The sequence below is a fragment of the Micromys minutus genome, assembly GCF_963924665.1.
Source record: "Micromys minutus genome assembly, chromosome: 4".
NCBI lineage: Eukaryota > Metazoa > Chordata > Mammalia > Rodentia > Muridae > Micromys > Micromys minutus.
In genome coordinates this window covers 66,813,110-66,836,299 of record NC_137973.1, presented here as the reverse complement: position 1 = coordinate 66,836,299, position 23,190 = coordinate 66,813,110, and positions in this window count along the sequence as shown.

Genomic DNA, 23,190 nt, shown 5'->3' with positions numbered 1-23,190 from the left:
GGCAGCATGTCCTGCTCAGGAGGAAGGAATTATTTTCTCCTAGTTCACGCTCAGGGACTCCTAAACCTGGCATTAACATGGTGGGGTAGAGGAGGTCAGGTTTCCCTGACTCTCTATGGAGGAGCACATTGGCCCAAGTTGGGAGAGTCAGACATGCCCAACTCCTCAGTTCTTGATGCTTCATTGTCGCTGCTGAAGACAGCACAGAATCACCCCATGCTGGTGGAGCTGAAGACTGGGGAGACATATAATGGGCACCTGGTGAGCTGTGACAACTGGATGAACATCAACCTTCAAGAAGTGATCTGCACGTCGCAGGACAGTGACAAGCTCTGGAGGATGCCAAGTGCTACATCCCCAGCACCACCAAATACCTGAGCCTTCCCGATGAGATCATTGGCATGGTGCGGGAGGAGGCCGTCAAAAGCCGTGGGTGAGGAGGACCCCAGCAGCAGAAGCAGCAGAAGTGGCAGAGAGGCTAAGGCATGGGCGTCGCTGGCATCCCAGGAGCAGGCGGAGGCCAGCCAGAGAAGAAGCCAGGGTAGAGGGAGGTAAGCAGTGATTAGCCCCAGCCTGAGCTAGCCCAGAACGGTGAGCGAGACCTCCGGGCGCCTTTGTGTGAACTCCCACTTGGCATCTGGTCCAGTGAAGTCCCTGGCTGGCCACTGACTCCGTTTCTGGAAGGTTCCCAATTCAAGTTGACTGCGAAGCTTTGGATGTCCTTTGCCAGGCTGGCTTCTTCCAGGCTTCTCTGAATTTCATATTGGAGCTGCGAGCTTAGCACATGCTTTGCCTGTCCTTTACCAGCCCCACCCCTTATGTCTCTGTTTGAAAGATGAAGGCAAACACCATGGGGCAGGGGGCATATTTGGCATGTAATGTAAAGAAATTTTCGTCATTTTAGCTTCCTGGATGCATGTTTTTCTTTAGCATTCTCATATCTCTCAGCGTTCTTCACTATTATTAGATGTATGCAAATAGCAAACGGACGGCAATCCAATCCTAGAAATACTAATTTATGATATAAGGCATTAAACTTTTTGATTTTGTTATATAACTGTAATTGTTTAGTATTTATAGTTTAACCTTTTAATAACACATTTAATTAATAGACAATACAATCAGATAGGTTCAGATAATACAATTTTTGTTACTAAATATTCTTTTAGAAAGTAAGTTAATTTTTGAACATTTCCCAGAAAGACTGCTATTTCTAGTAAATCATATCCAGAAAGTATATTTTGTAATGTAAGTTATTTGCTTTGAATATAATAGACTGGCAAAATATTTGTCTATTTTTTTAAAAATAATCATTCCATTCGTTTATATCTCAAATGATATCCTCCTTCCTGGTTACCCCTCTACAAGCCCCCACCCCACTTCTGCCCTCTCCTCTTTCTTGCCTCTATGAGGGTGCCCCCCACTCACACTCTCCTACCTGACAGTTCCAGTATTCTCCTATGTTGGGGTCTTAAACCTCCACAGGACAAAGGGCCTATCCTCTCATTAATATCAGGCAGGACCATCCCCTTCTATATATGCATCTAGAGCAATGGGTCTCTCCCTGTACACTCCTTGGTTGATGGTCTAGTCCCTGGGAACACTGGTTGGTCTGGCCAGCAGTCATTGTTCTTCCTATGGGGGTGCAATCCCCCTCTGCTCCTCTAGTCCTTCTGCCAACTCTCCCACTGGGGTCCCTGGTTTCTTATTCAAATATACTTAAAAAGTATCATTGCAAAGTATGCAGTATAAAAATTGAAAAATTAATTAAGAAACATTCCTTTAGTAAAGAACCTTTATAGTTTCCACCTCTTACTAACTAGAATCTTGTGACTGTTTAGGATTTTACTTGTTTTAATAGAGAAAAATATTGTGCTAGTTGTCATAGGAAATGTGTACTCTATTGGTGTACCCTGTCTCACTGTTTTAGTGGTTAGTTTTGTCAGCACTCTCAACCATTCCTCTCTTCTTAAATACAAAGTTTAAAAGCCACAAAAGTAGAGCATGGCTCACTCTATGTGGAAAACAGAGAACACATGGGAATCTATATGTCTTTTTTCTGATGTGTGTACGGATAAAGAAATGTTCCCTGAGGCTTGTGTAAGAGACTTTGGAGACGTATTGATTGAGACTGGGTTCCACAACTCTGTATTTTGATTAGCTGTTCTTTTCTGTACTGGTGGACTTTCTCTATTGTGAAAAAAGTTTCATTGTTGAGAGGTAAATACTGCACTTACCTGTGGGTATTAAGGGTTTGCAACCCCATGAGAACATTATCAACCAACCAAATCCTCCACAGCTTCCAGGACTAAAACAACAACCAATGAGCACACATGGAGAGACCCATGGCTCCAGTTGCATATGTAGCAGAGAACAGAATTGTCTGGCATCAATGGGAGGAGAGGCCTTTGGTCCAGTGAAGGCAAGTTTTCCCAATGTAGGGGAATGACAAGGCACTGAGGTGGGAGAGGGAGCACCTTCATGGAGAACAGGAGAGGGGGAAGGGGATTCAAGTGGGGAAAAGGGAATAATATTTGAAATGTAAATACAGACAATAGTCATTTAAAAGGGGGAAAAACAAATGTTCAGATTGTTGACAGACTGGTGCTTGGTTGATAAAGTAGATTCTCCGACTACAGAACTTCCCTGGCACTGAATAGTGGCAGGCATGGTTTCCCTCTGGCAACTAAAGAATGCCGAGAGTGGTAGAAATAGTCTTCTTTAAGGAAGGGCACAGCAATTGGTATCCAAACTAAATGGTAGGCACTGAAAACATTAATCCAAGTAATATTGTGCAGATTGAGCTGGTGATATTTAGAAATACATGTGTGTATGCATAGATGCATGTAAAACACTATAAGATGCTATGAATTTGAAAGAGTGAAAGAATACTATATTGGAAGGTTTAGAGAAAAAGATAAATGTTCTTACATTAAGTCTCAGGAATAAAACAAATTTATAAACCCTCAATTAGTTAATAAATAATATTTCATATATTTGTTCAGTTCCACACATGCATTTATATTGCATATGGAGGAAGCTGTGGAGGGTTTGGTTGGTTGATAATGTTCTTCCCATGGGGTTGCAAACCCTTGATACCCACAGGTGAGTGCAGTCTTTACCTCTCAACAATGAAACTTTTCTTCACAATAGAGGGAGTCCACCAGTACAGAAAAGAACAGCTAATCAAAATACAGAGTTGTGGAACCCAGTCTCAATCAATATGTCTCCAAAGTCTCTTACACAAGCCTCAGGGAACATTGAGGATGAAAGGACAGAAAGAATTTAAGAGCCAGAAGATCAGGCAATTTTCTGTGAGACGGTATGAGATTAAGCTTTAAAGTCTTACTGATATGCCAAAGTGAATGGGGAAAAGGCCATGAGTTTTCAAATTGTACAAACAATGTATTTACAATGCCAAGGCTTTTTTTTTTTAATTTTAGTAATGGTTTTCTTTTTGCTTGTGTCTTAAAGCTTAAAATGAGTTATAAAACATATTTTAGAATTACCAATACCGCTTGATAATATACCCTTGTTTCCTATGTTTGAGGGCAGATCTTCTATTTCACCCTTCTCTTAAAGAAGGATCCAATAAGTCTGACTGGAAGTTTCCTATGCTTTCTCTGCACAATGGCTGTGAATTCATTCTTTGAACTGTGAGGCCCAATAAACTCAGTGTTCTGTAAGTTGCCTTGGTCAGGGTGCCTCTTCACATCAAATTGAAAAGAAACCAAGACAGGATGAGTAGATAATAAAACACTAACAAAATAAATTGAAGAGGACAAAAATGTCAAATACTCCCATGTTCATAGATTAGATGAATTAATATTATGAAAATATCAACATCCCAAAAGAACTGACAGAGTAAATGCAATTCTCATAAAAACCAATGCAATTATACCAGAAACAGAGGGACTACGATTTCTGTCCCCAGAAAATACCAAGTATCATACCAACTCAGAATAAAGATAGGTGAATAAACAAATAGCACCAATAACAGCAAATCTAACCCAAACCTAAACCCAGGATCACAATTTATATTTGTAAACATACTGTACACTGTAGAAGCCATACCCACATGACACTGGCATTGAAACTGCCCGGAGAGCCTAAAGACCAATGGAAAAGTATGGAACTTAGAATAAAACTGGATGACTCCCTTCGACTAAACAAAGTAATGAAATAATGGATCAGGACATGAGGCCTTTATAGGATAGGAGAAAATGGAGTACGGATCTTTGCTTCAAGACATGGGAATAAGCAATGATTTCTTTCTTTTCTTTCGGAAAATAGTATAAAACAATATACAATAACTTAAATGAAAAAGGCTTCATTAGATTAAGAAGCTTTTCACAGCAAAGGGGATTTCCAAGAGACAATGTGTAGAATAAGAAATCACAAAAATTTGTCTAAAAAGAGATTAATATCCAAAGTCCACAAAGAATTTAATAACATACCAACAAGTTACCTGAGTGATAAGGAATACATGGTTGTAAAGACATTTTTCTAAAGTATATGTTTAAAGGTCAATGTGCATACACAAAGATTCTAAATATTATTCTCAAGGAAATAAAAAAAAAACATTACTACAACGAGGTACCATCTTGCCTGAGTTAAAATGGCTCTTACCAAGGAGGCATCAAAGTAACAGATGCCACTGAGCATATGTAGATCCAAAAACACTTCTAGATTATTGGTAGGAATGCAAATTCATTCCGCCACATGGAATCAGTATGGAGTTTCGTCAGAATCTATAAGTAGAACTGTGGTTTTATCTAACAATGCCTCTAATGAATATATTCACTAAAAAGAATGCTAGCATATCAAAAAGTCAGTGCTCTTGAAGAGCTGTTCACCAGATAAGATCTGGAATCCAGTAAGATGTTCATCTATTAGTAAGTAGAGCAAGAAAATGTGGTATATGTATCAAATAGGGAATTATTCAGCCACAAGAATGAATTGTAAAGGAATTTTAATCCATCGACATGGCTGACCTGTCAAAGAATCACATCCCAAGGAGTAGGTCTGTATGATCTGTCTGGAATGCAGACTTATCACACACCCTTAAGCCCTCTAGCTGCAATACAGAGTTGCACTTAGTACAAACCTTTAAGATAAAACTAATATATAGAAGGAAGCAGCTGTGGTTGAAAGTGATTTCTAATTAAGAGACAGTGGATACTAGCTCAAAAATCTCAGGATACTCAAGGAACAGTTCATAGAACTTATGAAGCTCAAAGAGAAGGAAGTTCAGAAGGTAGATGCCTCAGTCCTTCTTAGAAGGGAGAACCAAACACTCAGGGGAGAAAATAATGAGACAAATAGAGGAGTAAGGATTGGAGAAAAGATCATAAAAAGACTGCTTCACCTGGGAATTCATCCCATATACAGCCACTAAACCCACACACTATTGCTGATGCCAAGAAGTGCTTACTGGCAGGACCCTGATATGTATGCCTCCTCAGAGGCTCTGTCAGAGCCATACTGATGCACAGGAGGATGTTAGCAACCAATCATCAGACTGAACATGGGGACCCCAATGAAGGAGCTAGAGAAAGGACTGAAAGAGCTGAAAGGGTCTACAACTCCATGGGAAGAACAAAATTATCAACTAACCAAACCTACCACATCTCCCAGAGACTAAGCCACCCCCCCAATGAGTCTGCATGAAGAGACCCATGGCTCCAGGTGCATATGCAGCAGAGGATAGCATTCTCTGGCATCAGTGGGAGGAGAGGCCTTTGGTCCAGCGAAGGCTCATTTTCCCAGTGTAGAGGAATGTCAATGTGCTGAGGTGGGAGAGGGTGGTTGTGAGATGGAGCAACTTCATGGAGGCAATGGGAGGGGGAAGGGGGATAGTACTGGGGGATAGGGGATACCATCTGAAATGTAAATTCAGAGAATATTCAATAAAAAAGGAAAAAAGAGGCAAAATAATGAGTCAGAGAAAGATTTCAAAGAATGAGTCAGAGATAGGTTATGCTCAACTCTCATGAGAACAGCATAGGAAAGAGAAGCTATTAAGAGCAGTGTAAGGAGAGTCAGTTCATTGGCAGTCAGTGCAGTGGGTGTCATCAGCTCAGGGGAGTTGAGTTCATTTGTGAGTTCATGTAGTTCAGTTCAGGTCAGAGTTATTTGAAGCCAGATAATAAAAAGGTGTCCGCAGATTAGGACAGATTGCCAGAGTTTGTTGAGTTCAAGTACAGCAATTCATTCAGAAGCGGAGAGAACCAGACTGAATCTGTCAATTTGGTGAGGAGTTTGAGCCAGAACAAAATTCAACCATTCAGCAAGAGTTCAGAATGGACTAGAAAGAGTCAGCCTCTGAGATGGCAATCACATCTGGTGAATAAAAGTTATTTTTTACAAAGAAAAGATTGTGTTCACTGTGCCAAAACTGATGTACAGGAAGATAACATTTTAAGTAAAATCAGTGAGATATGATAAGACACATTGTCTTATACCACACAGTTTACAGATAAAGCAGAAACTTCTGACACATTTTAAAAATATCTTTTAGAAGTGATAAATATTTGAGACTACAAAAGCACGGACTATCTTATCGAATATTGTGTACATATATTGAATTGAACATATTATATATCACTTGAAAAACCAAAATCAAAAGTCAGGAGGATCTAGGAAGAATTGGGCAAGGAGAAACTGTAATCCAAATATATTGTACTAAGAAAATAAATTTTTGTGAATAAAGATCACTGAATACACGACACACACACACACACACACACACACACACACACACACACACACACACATGCACACACACACACAATATAACCTTAGAATTTGAAAATTGCAGTCAGCAATATTTCTTTCCTCATTGAGTGACTGTGAGGATTAATTTTTGTAAATACTTAACATGGTATTAGCGTGCTTCAAGTGCTCATATGGAGACCTCATATGTAGAAAAGCTAAACAAGAGCATCGACAACAAAGAAAACAAATTTAGTCCTTGATAATCTGTCTAAATAGTGGTATTATCATAGGCATAAATTCTATTCTCATACTGTAAACTAAGTGGGTAACTATAATTAATACCCACTTAGAAACATTTCTGAAGAGCTTTGTTAGATGTTTTAAATCATCTCTTCCAGATTATAACCTCCTTCTCATTTATTATAAATCCTAAAAATACAATTGCTTTATTTCTCCCATGGCAAGAGCAGGATTTGAAAGGCAGCATAACAGGCTGCTCTTTTTTGATTAGGGATGAACTATTTTATTGCAACCCTTGTTATCTTTTTCTTAATCAGAAATGTGGTTTTAGTCTTTTAATGTTACAATTGGAAAAAAATCAAATAGTTCTTTTTAACTAAGTGATGGATTGTATTATCACTCATCTGCCCTAATAATACTTTTCAGTGTTTGAACATGAATGTCTTTCTTTACAAGAAACACATCAACCATAAGTAAGTTAGAGTAAAATATCATTATAATGACAAAGCACTTTTCTGAAAAATAAAACATTTGAATTCAAGGACAGAACTACCCAAGACAAACTATTTCAGTTTGAATGACAATGGTCCGGTAGACTGCTAGGGAGTAACACTATTAGGAGATGTGTTCTTGTAAAGTAGGTGTAACATCATTAATGGAAGTGAGTTGCTGAGGGGTGGACTTTGACTTCCCAGATGCTCAGGCCAGGACCAGCATGTTTCTTCCTGCTGCCTGTCATCTGGATGTGGAACTGTAAGTCACCTCTCCAGTACAATGTCTGCCTATGTGCTGTCTTCTTTCCTGCCATGACAGCAATGGACTAAGCCTCTGAGCTGTAAGCCACTCCAACTAAATGCTTTTCAATATAAGAGTTGATGTTTCTATTGTTGTGAAGAGATACCATGACTACACCAACTCTTATAACAAAAAATGCTTCTGGTGCCTTATCTATTCTCCCAAGATGTAATCACATGTGTATTTATTTGCTTGCAACAAGACACTAGGTAGTGTTTCGGCATATTTTTTGAATAATGTGTAACAATTTAAATGGAATAAAAATTGCCAATGAATAATTATAGACTGATATGACTACTGATACATTATAGAGTTTCAATAATATACCTGACCACTGTCCTATTTGACTTAATTATAGCAATGTTTTAAAATATAACAAGAATAATCTTAATTCTCATATTAATAGAACTGCACTCACTGAACTCCATGTTAAGTGCAAAATACTTTAAGAATCTGTATTACTCATTATAATACATTTAAGTGTTTCAGTACTTATGGGTTAAATACTTTTTATTGATAAATTATAGGACATCATGAGATTACTTTTCCTATTTTAATAATTAACAAAGACAAGAAAATAAGGCATCGTACTATTTGACAGATTGTAGAGTCTATCTGAGAAGAGGGAACCTCAGGTGAGAAAATACCATTAGATTTGCATGTACAAAAGCATTGAGGCATTTTGTTGAGTGATGTTTGATGTGAAAGGTCCTGTAACTGTGGGTGGTGATACTCCTGGTAGGTGTTCCTGGGCTGTATAAGAAAGAAAACTGAGCAAGTCAGGAAGTGCAAGCCAATAAGCAACATTCTTCTGTAATCTCTGCATTCAGTTTCTGCCTGGAGTTCTTGCCCTGACTTCCTTTTATGATGAATTGTAAGCTCAGAAATAAGCCTTCTTTTTCCCAAATTGCTTTTGAGCATAGTTTTAAATGCATATTATCATATCAATATAAACCTAAATAATACCCACAGTCATATAGGTCTCCAGTCCTGATAGAGATATACAAGACCCTACTCTCCCCAAATTGTTTTTGATTATAATATTTTATCATAGCATAGCAATATAAACCTAAGACAGACAGTCTGATGGGTCTCCATCCCTGATAGAGAGCTACAGGCAGCTAATACAATACCCAGTGGTCAGACTTGAAATCATTTATATACAAGCTATATTAATGAGAGTTAGCAAATCACACACACACACACACACACACACACACATACACACACACACACACATACACATTACTAATAATTTAAGAAAAGGAGGCCATGAATTTGAGAGAGCAAGGATAACAATATGGGAGGGGTTGAAAGGAGAGAGGAGCAGTTAGAGGGTAGAAAAAGAAATGAAAATGTGTAGTTGACATTCAGCTTCATCTCCTGAATTGAAATATAAGACCTACATGGTAAAAGAAAAAAGCAGTGCCTATAAATTGGTATTCATTATATCCATCATGGGCGTTTGTCTATACTTTGTATTTTATAGCTTTTTTTTCCTCTCTCACACACTATACATACACAGAATACAAGATAATACACATATATCATACACAAAATATTTTAAAAATAATAAAAATAAAACCGAATAAATATTCATACTTTTGGTAGTAGTTAATATCTTCCTGATCAGTCATACTTTGCTTATGATTGATTTTTGGTAGTAAAACAGGTTGATAAGAGCAATAAAAACAGTAACAAAAATTTTGAACCTGGATGGTTAAAAAGATTTATGTTACTGAAATTTTCTTATAAAACAAACACATTAAGTAATGTATTTTACCTTTGAAGATATATATATAATATTTATATATTATAACATATATATCAATAATAATATGTTATGCACTCATGCATTCATAACATATTAGTAAATACTATCAAGGCATGGATATATATATATATATATATATATATATATATATATATATATATATATATATATATATATATATATAGTGTAAATAGACATGTTTGTGAATGTGTGCAGATGTTAGATGTCAAAATCCAGTGTCTTTCACAATCACTTCTCTACCTCTATTTTTGATCTAAGCTCTGTCATTGAACATGGAAATCATTGATTGGTCAGAATAATTGGCCACCAGTTCCAGGGAGACTCTTGTCTCTTTTATCCCAGTGTTGGGTTTACAGGTACATACCATGTGCCTGATATTTTATATGCATGGTCGGAATCCAACTAAGATCCTCATGCGTATGTAGCAAGGGAATTGTATCATCATTCTAGTCCAAAATTATACTACTTAATGTAAAAATAATATATTTTAAACTCCTGAATCTTAAATAAGACACTTAAATATTTGAGAGTAAACAAAATAACCTACAGTGATTGATTGTTGATGAAATTATTGATAATAAGATTTTCAAACTAGAAGAAATTAAAATAAAAAGTTATAATACTAGCAAATGACACAGCAATCTGAAATCAGCACCCACAGAGGCACTGAAATACTACTACTACTTATGAAATTGCTGGCAGGATTTCTACAGCTATTTTTTCTGGTTAATGAGACTTCTGAGAAGATTTAGGAGGGAGACCTTTTAAGGACAAATTATAGCACAAGAAATATATTTACCTCATTTAACAAGTTACTCCCTGTATATATTTTTAGTTTTACATAACAATCAAAGGCAAGAGACTTAGGTATTATTTCTTTTTATGATTCAAAACAATGTTTACCTGTTCTGAATAAATTCCATCAATTTATGATCACAGTTTTTGTCCAATTCTTTTATTTCATTTTCATTGTATATTTGATGTATTTACATTTCAAATGTTATTCCCTTTCCTCCCTCTCTTATCCCCCTACCCCATCCTTTTGCTTCCATGAGGGTGCTCCCACACTTACCCTCCCACTACCACCTCATTGCCCTGGCATTCCCCTACACTAGACCTTCACAGTACCAAAAGCTTCTCTTCCTATTGATGCCAGATAATGCTATTTTATGCTACATATGCATCTAGAGCCATGGGTGCATTCATTTGTACTCTTTGGTTGGTGTTTTAGTCCCTGGGAGATATTGGGGGTTAGATTAGTTGATATTGTTGTTCTTCCTATGGGGTTGCAAGCCCCGTCAGTTCCTCCAGTCCTTTCTCTAGCTCATACATTGGGGTCCTGTGCTCAGTCTGATGGTTAGGTGCAAGCATCCTTATAGGTGTCAGTAAGGCACTGTCAGAGCCCCTGAGGAGATATCCATATTAGGCTTCTGACAGCAAGCATTTTTTAGCATCAGCAATACTGACTGGGTTTCGTGGCTGCATTTGAGATGGATCCCCAGGTAGGGCAGTTTCTGGATTACATTTTCTTAAATCCCTATTCCACTATTTGTCCCTGTATTTACTCCCAAGAGTGTTTAGTTTTCCATACTAAAGTATCCACATTTTGTTCTTTCTTCTTTTTGAGCTTCATATGGTCTGTGAATTCTTTCTTGGGTATTCTGAGTTTGTGGGGGGTAATATTTACTTATCAGTGAGTACCATCTGTGTTCTTTTGTAACTGAGTTACCCCTCTCAGGATAATATTTTATAATTCCATCCATTTGCTTGAGAATTCATTTTACACATTGTTTTAAATAGTTGAGTAGTTTTTAATAGTTTTAATAGTTGAGTACATTTCCATTGTGGAAATGTACCACATTTTCTGTATCCATTCCTTTATTGAGGGACATCTCAGTTCTTTGTAGCTTCTAAATAAGGCTGCTATGAATACAGTGGAGCATGTGTCCTTGTTATATGTTGAAGCATCCTTTAGGCATATGCCCAAGAGTGGTATAGCTGGGTCCTCAGTACTATGTCCAATTTTCTGAGGAACCTTCAGACTGATTTCCAGAGTAGTAGTACCAGCTTGCAATTCTACTAACAATGGAGGAGTGTTCCTTTTTCTCCACATCGTCTCCAGCATCTGCTGTTACCTAAGTTTTTGATCTTAGCCATTCTGACTGGCATGAGGTAGAATCTGAGGGTTATTCTATTTGTAGATGATATGGTAATATATTTATGTGACCACAAAAATTCCACCAGAGAACACATAAACTTGATAAACAACTTAATCAAAGTGGCTGTATATAAAATTAACTCAAAAAATTCAGTAGCCTTCTTCTACTTGAAGGATAATCAGTCTGTGAAAGTAATTAGAGAAATGACACCCTTCACAATAGGTATAAAAGATGGAAAGATTTTCCTTGCTCATGGATTGGCATGTTCAATGAAGAACAATGGCCATCTTGCTGAAAGCAGTCTACAGATTAATGCAATCTCCACCAAAATTCCAACTCAATTCTTTATAGAGTTAAAAAGAGTAATTTGCAAATTCATCATAGCATCTAATGAGATGATCATGTGATTTTTTTGAGTTCTTATTAGCAAGCTAATAAGCAATAGTCCTCAGTGGTCTCTATACCAGCTTTTGCTCCAGGTCCCTGCGCTGTTTGAGTTCCTACTTTGACTTCCTTCAATGCTGGACTGTGATCTGGAAATATAAGCCAAATAAACCCTTCCCTCCATAACTTGATTTTGATCCTAGGGTTTCATCATAACAGTAGTATCCCTAACTACTAAATTATGTTTTCATTTTCTATTCAGGATAATTTTCCTGGTTACTCTGAGCTCATACAGTATTAAGGGCATCTCCAATGACAGCATGCATTGTCAAGCCCATGTTGAACTTACTATGATGGTAATGTTTATGGTTTCTTGGGGGTTAGATGCAGATGTTCTAGAAACCATTTGTCTTCAATCACAAAGCTCTTTAGCCCAAACTGAATGGTGAATAAACAAAACCTGTGAAGAAATGGGGCTCTGTATGCAGGCTCTATTGTAAAGCATAGTAAGACTTAGAAGGATGCCAGTGTCTGTCTGGTGGTAAAGTTACAGGTAGCAAAACAATGCAAGTTTAATCCTTTAATGTTCCAAACAAGTGGTGCATGAGTGCAAAGTGAGACCATGTCTGGAATTCAGCTGTGTCATATTTCCAATGCCAATTTATCCTTTTCAGACATTTTAGGACTATTTTTTACACTCCTAGAAACCAAAACCTATCTTGGTTTAGGCTATCATCGATTCTGATGTAATGGTTTGAGCATCTACCATTTATTAAGGAAGTCAGAAGTTACTCTGTGAGGAAGCAAGTAACGCAAGAGGAAGGCTATGTGAATTATAGCCACATATCCCAGTGAAATACCGAATAACGTTTTTTATTCTGGATGAAACCTGGGAAGAACCATAAGTAAACAAAACTCCATAGGCATCAGCTACCAAAAGATGTAGTTTGCAGGATGTTTCTTGAGATTGTTGATCCCTTAGTGCTTAAAGCCTTCTGTGGGTGCAGCAGAGGCCAATAGTACAGCTCTTGCAAGCTCTAAAGAACGGCCCTTCAAGCACAGGCTCATGGTGGTCTGTGGGATAAGCCAAAGAGCTGTAAAACAAGTCATGTTTCTGCATATGGCCACCAACAGCATTGCTGACCTAGTTTCTGCATTTTATTTATTTAAAAATAAAAATTTCAGAGCAAAAGTTGCTGGTGGAATGTGACTAAAATTCTCAGTACTATTGATTTGGTGCCAAAAACAAAGGACATGTAGCTTGGGACAGAGTGTGCTCAGGCACATCAGCATGAGTCCAAGGCAGTGGGATCTGGAATCTTCTTCCTGTGGAAGACATGAGACTCCTGTACTGTGGCAGTCTTAGAATATCCTAATGTTTCAGAAAGTCTGGTTTCCTAGTGGAATAAATTTGCCAGCACAGCAAAGGTATATTACAATGAAATACAGATAATTTGTGTGGTATATTCAACTTCAAATGGAATTTGTAGTGCTTTCTGTAAGTTATTGCTAATTGCTGGATTTTGTTTTTTTTAAAAAATACGGTCTTAAGTTGTCTTATTTTTCCTAGGCTAAGATTAATTCATATCTATAAAAAGAAGTGCAAAACAGCAAAATGTTCTAAATAGCCCAACACTGATAACTTTATATAGGTATCTATGGAATGTATCAACGTGTGTTTATGGCTCTTCATTTCTTTTTCTGTACTTCTTTATTGGTAATTTCTTCTTAAAGTCTTATTCTAAGTTGAATATTTAATTCCTCTGCATAGTTATTGAAGCACAGCCTCAAGTAATTCTGAGGCATCTCCTTTCTTATAAGCATGACTTTGTGGCACAGTTGTGAAATAAAGTTCACTAAAGGAGGCAAAACTGTGTAAAAATGACTTTAATAAGATCATAAGAGCATCTAGGGAAGATGATGATTAAACCTGCCAATTGCAGTGTAACCAAGTTTGTCAGGATATAAATTTATCAGAATTCACTGTTTCTAATTCATGCTATTTTTATGACAAGTATAAAATATTGTTTACACATAGTTAACTAACATGGCGATCATTGTTAAAAAGAGATTTACTTGAATTATCCCATTTATTACATTTCATGAGGCTCTTTTCTGTGACAGATGACTTTTTAATTTTTTTTGGTGTGGTGAATGTAGCAGTCTTGTTTTCACTTCCATTTTTCCTATTTCTATTGGTTGTATAGTAATCTTTTAAGGAATTTAGGTCATGCCACAGAAATTTAAAATGACAAGAAGACAACTAAATGTAGTGATCCCAGTGAGCAGACACCTCATGCTCCTGCCATTATGACTTCCCTGATGAAGTGTACCCTCTAAGTATCAGTCAAAATAAACCCTCCCTTCTGTATGTCACATTCCCAAGGCATTTGGGCACTGCAATGAGAACAGTGACTGAGACAGAAACTTATTAAAGATGAGTAGGGCTCTTGGTATGATGAACCATCTATGCTCTGGAGCCTTTGGAACTGGCTTATGGGAGGAATTTGCATAAGTACAACACTTTGGGCTAAGGAACGCCTAGCAGGCTAGAAGCAAAGCTTAATGATTAATTCTTGCAAGAGTTTGGAACACCAGAATAATGAGATAAAAACAGACAGTAGGGGTCTGATGCAGCACATACTGTATTATGAACTGAGCTAGAAGTCCCTCATGTAAAACTTTATCAAATAATCTGGTTATATTCTGCTAGTGTTCTGATAACTTGAATGAGACTGAATGTTTGTGTAATTGACTAATTTGTTTGGTATTAGTTTTTGCAGGCATGAAAGATGCAAAGGTGAAAAGTTCACGAAGATTACCTAGCTCTAAAAACCAGATGCCAGCCAATGTGTGGCAAAGCCAGATTTTAAGATATTATTATGCCAAAGATGTGGAGATGAAATATATGTTCTAATGGAGATATGGGGGCAATGGAGATACCAGCCCACTGCATTCTGATCTTTCTTTACTTGGTATTATTTGTTTTGTTTTTATAATTTTCCTTGGAAATTGGACTTTGTAATTTTCTGATACTGTATATTGGAAGCATATATATTGTTTCATTTTTTTTTTTCATTTTAGGAACTTAAAGTTTAAAGATTGCCTGGAGTCTCAGAAATAACTGGACTTTGTAATCTTGGAATTTTGGGGACATTGAAGGGTATGAGAACTTTTAGAAATTAATTCAACAGACCTTGCATTATGTGATAAAAATAACACTATAGGTACTAAAGTGAAATGCTTTGACTTAAAGTGATGTGTTTTGGTGTTAAATTGGCAAGAGGTAAAGTTGTGGTTGATCTTTGTCAATTTCACAAGATTTAGAATCACCAAGGAAATATATACTGTCAATATGTGTGCACCAGAAAGAGCTATCCTGGATGCAAGCAGCACCATCCCATAGACTGGGATCCTAGATTGAACAAAAGGAGCTTAGTAACAGCATTCACCTCTCTGTACTCCATAAGGTGTGACTTCTCACATGCTTCTGAAACCATGACATCCTTTTGCGATATATCTTATCTTCAAACTGTGATCCAAACCATCAAATATTTCTCTAAATAATGTTAAAATACATGGAATGGAATGGGGCTACATTATTAGTTCCCAGTGTCTTAGACTGTCATTTCCCTTTTCTTTTGCCTTTCTAGTATATAAACAGAAAATTTGGACTATCTAGCCACTAAGCCAATTGTATAACCAAATTTATCAAATTTAACATATAATCTATAATTTTATACACATGTATATACTGTTTATATACACATCTGCAGATATTCCATTGGATTTTTGCCTTATAGAGATTTCTGACTAATGCAAAGTTAGGGCATGGGAGCTTTTCTAGAGAAGTTTAATTATAAGAATGCACTTACTAAGTTGGCTTTGTGATTTCTGGAGTTGTTTCTCTAATTTGATTAAATTTCATGTTGCTAGAAACCCTGCTTGTAATATTAAACTGGGCACTGGTAATCTGTGTTATGAACTGTTTAAATAAAAGCAGTAACAAAAATGCATTTAATACTTTTTTTAGTCACAACTTGTGGGGATCGGGGAATTTAAAGATTTTATATATGGTTCTTTTGTTCATTTCTGGAAAAGTGAGTTTAGCAATGTTGATTGATGGTTGACACTACCTCTGAGCAAAGTAATAAAGAAGAATAATGAGCTTAGAGGTACAGTTTCACAGCTTCACATGCTCACAAACAGTCCTGTTTACTAATTAGTCCCTAAAGGAGAATGCTCTTTCCCATAGCTATAGGGTGGAAGTTGTTGAAAAACCAAACACAAACTCTTACCATATTATTAGCTGAATTTCAATGCAAGCTGCTCAGCCTTAAAATTATCTACACCAAAGTGATAACACTCCTTAGAAGAGAATGCATTCTTGAAAACTGAATGCACATCTGTAGTACTACCATCAGGAGGATGGGCACATTGGATTCCTAAATTCCGATGTGTTCATTTTGCAGAGAAAATTTTCTCATTACCCTCATTGGCAGTGGCATCCCTACTCCCATTTCCCATAGTCTTGGCTTCTCTACCTCTGCCTGAGGGCATTAATTGTGTATTGCCTAATAAAGAGAATACTATGATAAGTTAGTTGGCTGAGGAAGAAAAGACAAGGCCGTAGTTTAGAGATTATTTTAAATATCATATGGTTGCCATCTGAAACAGGAAAACTGTGGCATTAAACCTTTGAGACAGTGGTGGTAGAAATCTTTCTGGAAGTAGAGTTTTGATGAGTACATGTGGCAGTACTTAGGAGGAAAATGACAAGGTACAAAAGTAAATAATAATTAGTGGAATGTAGCCAATCTTTAGCAATGGTTAGAGACTTGAAAGTAGTTTCGTTTGGAAACAAGTGACATATTTGCCAAACATGTATGTGAATAGACTTCTCTAAATTGACCAAAGATTGAAGATAATTTGCATCATGTTACATTCTACAAAGTAACTACAGCAGAAGAAAACTTAAATAATCAAGTGAATGCAATGCCCTGTACTGAATAGTTAAAATCCTTCTTCAGCTATCATTGCCGGAGCACAGTGGGTTCATGAAATAAGTGACTATGGTAGCAGGGACAGGAGTTAGCATGGGCTTGGTCACAGGATCTGCTGCACAACAGCTTGACTTGGCTTTAGCTACTGTTGAGTGCCAGACTAGCAGCAGCAGAGACCAACCCTTACCCCTTCTAATGGCTCTGTGCCACAGTGGAACCAGCTAGCTGTCTAGAATCTTGCTGATTTCATTGGATCACTTCCATGATGGAAGAGGAAGTGCTTTATCCTCATTGGAACGGCCACTTCTAATGTGAGCATGGAAAGAGATTGGCCAGTGTGGGAATACTAGTGAGATGATAATAGGTGCTTTGTTGAGCAGTGGGACAACTATGGTTATTGTGTTGAATGTTGCAAAGATGTTCAATGAATGTTTTGAACATTCTTATTATGAATGAATGAAAAATACATTAAATAATACATATGTATATTTTATGCAATATATGCACATATTAAAATGTCACAGTACATATCATAAATGTGTATAAATGTGACTCAATTTAAAGAAACTATGAACATTGGTTTATTTCTGTGGCTATTGAGTTCATTATTGTTTTAGTGTCTGGATATATGCATTTATTTAATGTATTATTAAATTTTAGAAACTAAATCTATAACAGAACTATATGAAAGGCACACATGCTTAATTTCCTTACAAGTGCCATGTGCTGTCACCCGTGCCTGACAAATGCACAAACCTGAAGTTAGTCCATGAAGTACCTTATCTTGCCTAAGCAGGATGGAGGAATCTTTTCTCTCCTCTGGAAACTCCTGCTTCTGTTGGGTAGCACATAGCCATATGACTTCATCATGACCTAAAATCTACACATTGTGTGTTTCAGAACACAGGCCACTCTGGAAATAGACACATATCTTTAAAAGGTTAGACAGTATTATAGCACATTGTTTTACATTTCTATAAAAATCCAGTATACTAGATAAATTTACACCCCAAATCATATTTATGTAACTTGATAACAAAGAATAAAACTAAGTTATGACTCAAGTTCTATTTCTAATTTTATTGAAGAGGTCTCTTCAATAATTATGCCTAGTCAGTACTCAGCATAAAACTAACTTGGTGTGATTAGTGTAGATTAATTTTATTATTATTTTTGTTTGTTTTTAAGACCTGCCAGAGACCTGGAATGGGGAGGCTTCCATGGTGGTGTCCATGCTGGTGACCTAAGCTGAGATGCATAGCGTTGGGGTATAGAACCTGAATAGAGTACCTCTTATAGCCTGGCATGAGGAATAAGGACACCAACCCACTCCCAATACTTTAGAGTCTAAATTTGTCCTGCTTAAAAGAAATGTAAAGACAAAGATGGAGAAGAGACTAGGAATGGCCAGCCAAGAACTGGCCTATCTGTTGACAAACACTAGTCCAGGATACTTTGTTATGCTTGCGGACAGCAGTCTAGAATAACTGTTCTCTGAGAAGCTCCACCCAGCAGCTGACTGAAACAGATACAGAGACCCTCAGCCAAATATTGGGCGGAGCTCAGGGGAAGGATTGAGGGCTCTGAAGGGGTTAGGCGTCTCACCAGAAGATCAACAGAATCAGCTAACTTGGTTACTTGTGGGCTCTCAGAGATGGACCAACCAACCAAAGAGCATGGATTGGACTGAGGCTCCTGGCATACATGTAACATTTACATAGCTCAGTTTCCATGTTGGTACCCAAGAACTAGAGTGGGGGCTATCCTTAAAGCTGTTGCCTGTCTGTGGAATCCTTTCCTGACTGGGTTGCATTGTCTGACCTCAGTGGACGAGGATGTGCCTAGCCCTGCAGAGACTTGAAGTACCACAGAGAAGGGGGATATACAGGGGGCCCACCGTCTGAGAGAAGAAGGAGAGGGTGGACAGACTGTGTGGTAAGGAGGACAAGGAGAGGTGTAGCAATTGGTATGTAAAATAGATAAAATAAATGAATTAATGAAAAAAATAAAATTAGCATTTAAAAATCAAATATACATGTGCTATAGATATATTCTGTTAGCTTTTGTCATTTTTAAAAATATTTATTGAGGCTTCTTCAGCTCTCGTTATAGAAAACGAGAGGATTAAACTGGCCCTTTGAGGCTCATCAGGAATTCTGTTTCTAAAAGTTGGTAGGAATGATCTATTTACTTACAATTTTAGAATTTAGAGGATTTTTGTTAGTCATTTATCTAGGATCCAGCTGTATTCTTAAGAAAATTTGACAAGAATAAAACGGTGGGGATGTAAAGGAGAATGACCCTGTCTTATTAAGGTTTTGTTGTTGTGAAGGACATAATTAATGACCAAGACAATTTGTATAACGGAAAATAATTCACTGTGGTTGGTTTACAGTTTCAGAGGTTTAGTTCACTATCATCACGGCAAGAAGCATGGCAGTGTGCAGGCTGACAGGGTGCTTGAGAAGGAGGTGAGATTTCTACATCTTTATTTTTGTATTGGATATTCTCTGTATTTACATTTCAGATGTTATCCCCTTTCCACCAATCCCATCTCCATCCCCCTTCCTTTGCCTTCATGAAGATGCTTCCTCTCCCAACCACCCTCTCCCACCTCAGCACATTGGCATTCCCCGACACTGGGAAAATGAGTCTTTGCTGGACCAGAGGCCTCTTTTTCTATTGATGCCAGGGAATGCTATCTTCTGCTGCATATGCACCTGGAGCCATGGTTTTCTCAATGAGGACTCCATGGTTGGTGTTTAGAGAACTCATTGAGAGTTGTGGTGGGTTTGGTTAGTAGATCATTTTGTTCTTCCTATGGGGTTGCCAGACCATTTCAGCTCCTTCAATCCTTTCTCTAGCTTCTTTGTTGGGATTCCCATGTTCAGTTCGATGGTTAACTGCAAGCATCCGCCTCTGTATCAGTATGGCTCTGGCAGAGCCTCTGAGGAGGCATCCATACCAAGTTCCAGCCAGTAAGTACTACTTGGCATCAGCAACAGTGCTTGGGTTTAGTGATTGCATATGGGATGGATCCCCAGGTGAGGCAGTCTCTGGATGATCTTTTCTCCAATCTCGGATCCTCTATTTTTCCCTTTATTTCTTCCCATGAGTGTTTTGTTCTCCCTTCTAAGAAGGACTGAGACATCCACATTCTGGACTTCCTTCTCTTTGAGTTTCATAAGTTCTTTGAATTGTTTCTTGGGTATTCCAGAGTTTTGTGGGCTACTATCTGTTTATTAGTGAGTACATACCATAAATGCTCTTTATCTGAAGGCACAAGGAGGAAGACTGTGTGCCACACTGGACATAGCTTGAAGATTTAAGACCTCAAAGCCCACATACACATTGGCATATTTCCTTCAACACAGCCATACCTTCTCCAGGAAAGGTAAATTTCCATTTAGTTCCACTCTCTGTGGATCAAGCAAACACATGAATCTATGGGGGTTCTTCCCATTCAAACCACCATAGACACCCATAGGCCCATATAAGTGAATTCTTGACCCTATTTGGTGGAACTGTTTTGGGAAGGATCAAAAAGCATGGCTTTGTTGGAGTATGTGCATCACTAGGGGGTGGATTTTGAGATTTCAAAAACTTAAGCCAAGCCCTGTCTGTTTCTGGTTTTTTGCCTCCAACTTTCAGAACAGATGTAAGCTCTCAACTATGGCTTTAGCATGTTGCCTGCCTGTCTGCTGCCACATTCCCTACCATGATAGTCATAGACTAACCCTTTGGAACTATAAGCAAACATCCCAGTCTATGTATTTTTTTTCTTAATCAGTTGCCTTAGTCATGGTATCTCTTCACAACATTGGAAAAGTAACTAGTAATAAAAGATTATTACAAATATTAAAATTTATAGAGAACTTTCTACATACCAATCTCATTCTAAGCTGCTTGAATGTATGTTGTATCTTTTAATATTTCTACCACATCTGGGATGTAAGCATTAGATAGGATGGAAGAATGCATATTTACATTTTGGGAGCAAGAGAAATAAATTATAATATGACCTAGGTTCACAACTAGTGATGTTTAGCACCATAATAAACACAGGCTATCCAACTGCAAGGCTTTAATTCTTCTGCTTACATCTTAATGAAATTAAAAGATTTTTGGGGAAGACTTTGTTGTAGTTGTTCAAAGACTATTTCCATCTATAAGCACTTTCACAGTGACTGAAAGTTCACCCTATGGGAAGACAATATGTAGGATTAAGAAAATACTTTTTTAGTAAAGACTCATTTAATAAAACCCAAATCAAAATTTTAGTACAAAAATATGTCAACTTTATTGACGGGGTCCCATAAATAATTTTCCTTAGCTAAGCATAAAAATATTTGGTTAGTGTAGATTAATGAATAATTTTCTTTCTTTCGTTTTAATTTTTTTGTTTGTTTCTTTGAGACAGGGTTTCTTTGTGTGGCCTTGGCTATCTGAAATTCACTCTGTAGATCATGCTGTCTTCTCAAATTCAGAGACCCACCTGTCTCTGCCTTCCAAGTGCTGGGATGAAAGGTGTGTGCCACCACTGCCCAGTGATTCATTTTTTAATTGGTGAGCTGATATATATTAGGTGTGAGAGGATGTTTCACTTGTCATGCATTCAAACCTTTGGTCTGAAAACAAATATGAGGTTGATTTAACTGTAGAGTAAACATGATGTTTATTCTTAGCAGGGAATCAGGATAATTTTCACATAGAGTATTCTATGTAATACCAGAGGAAATTATTTAAAGTCAGGAGATAGTACCAGATATATAGTCAGTCATGGAACCAATGCAGTTAATACTAGTAACATTTATGACACATTCAACTAGACTATCAAAATAAACATTTCAAAAGGTTATATATGTGGGTTAGTTTTCCAATTATAAATACTACTTCATGCTTCAATATACTGTAGCAGCTTCTTTGTATAACATTGTTACTAGTTTTTTCCTCACAAAATAATTTAGGGTTCTCACTAGGTATTAAGTCAGGTCATGCCAGGAATTTCAAAACACTTTGATATATGTTTCTGTTATGTGAACCTGTTTATACATTTTTTTCATTTAACTCTTTCTTTCCTTTTTTTTGAAACAAATTCTCATCATGTATATTGTACTGGCCTAGAACTCACAAAGATTCACCTGCCTCTACCTCTAGGGTGCTGGAAATAAAAATTGCATCACCACACTATCTTTTTAAAATCTTAACAAACTTGTTAAATATAGAAGTATTTCTTGTAAATACTTCTTATAGAAGTATTTCTTGTAAATACTTCTTAAAGAAGCATTTCTTGTAAACTAAATTATGAAAAATAATTATTTTATATGCAATAAATTGAAGAATTATTATTAATGTAATACATTACATTACAAGTATGTGTGTATTTCTGTCTATTTTTAAACACACACACACACACACACACACACACACACACACACGATCATTCAAATGAAAGTCTTCCAAATGATTAAATATGTATACAATTCTGTATAATAATTATGTATATGTATTTGAATGTCTAAAAAAATCAGTTATGCACTATTTTGAAAGAGTGGTAAACTTCCTTATATTTACTCAAGGGCTTTATCTATGTAACACATTTAAAAATCTTTAAATGAATTAGTTAAGGCATCAAAGACACCCAGGAGTCAATATCAAAATTCACTGATGTCATATTAAGGGATGGATATATAAATTTCTTTGTGGATTATTTTAACCAGGAGCAAGCTCAATGTGAATTTTCTACTCTTCTGTGTCTTTCTGTCTGTAGTTGCCTGCATATTCATATATATGTATGTGTATATATGTATACATATATGTATATACATGTCTACGCATATATAGTCATATAATTATTATATCTAATTATATATAATTATTTGGAAGGCTTTCATTTGAATACTCATATATATACATATATTATAAACATATATAAACACACACACACACATATATATATATATATATATATACACAGACACATACACACACACACACACACACACACACACACACACACACACACACACTACAGGGTTTTTCTCCTTTCATATCTCTAGTCTGTCTGATGTGTTTCTGATCTGTTTGTTTCATTTTC